The sequence below is a fragment of the Bison bison genome, unplaced genomic scaffold (genome assembly GCF_000754665.1).
Source record: "Bison bison bison isolate TAMUID 2011002044 unplaced genomic scaffold, Bison_UMD1.0 scf7180017864203, whole genome shotgun sequence".
Taxonomy (NCBI): Eukaryota; Metazoa; Chordata; class Mammalia; order Artiodactyla; family Bovidae; genus Bison; species Bison bison.
This window is the reverse complement of record NW_011494775.1, coordinates 6,767,126-6,767,517: the sequence shown is the minus strand read 5'-3', so window position 1 is coordinate 6,767,517 and position 392 is coordinate 6,767,126. Positions and strand designations below refer to the sequence as shown.

General features: G+C 67.6%; 1 protein-coding gene across 2 annotated transcripts in view; it reads left to right on the top strand.

The window, feature by feature from the left end:
* Positions 1 to 392, top strand: part of MIDN (midnolin) — a 4,955-nt gene that overhangs the window by 1,009 nt on the left and 3,554 nt on the right. The gene's annotated exons all lie outside the window — the stretch shown is intronic.

Here is a 392-nt window from a genome sequence, read left to right as displayed (position 1 = left end):
CTTTTTTTTTTTTTTCCCTCCTTTCCTCATTTTTCTGGCAGTGGGGCCCTCCTCCCAGGAGGGTGACACAGGCCTCAGCTATCCGCCTGCTGCCAGGGTGGGGGTGGCAAGTCCTCGGCCTCCCTGGCTGGGCTGGCCCCCGGCCTCAGAACCTGCTCAGCGGCTTCCCTTCCTCCTGCCCCGAGGCCCTCGCCCCCTCCCCGGCGTGCTGCGTCCTGCCCTTGCCAGCCGGCTAGCACAGGGGAGGAGAAGGGGCCCTGGGAGCTGGGTGGTCCGCCACTGGGAGGGGCAGAGGAGGTGGGGGAGAGCCGGGAGCCAGCTGGGGGTGTGCTTTCTGGGGCAGATGTGACCTGAGCTCCCTGCTCCTGGGGAGGGGGAGCTCAGGTCACATC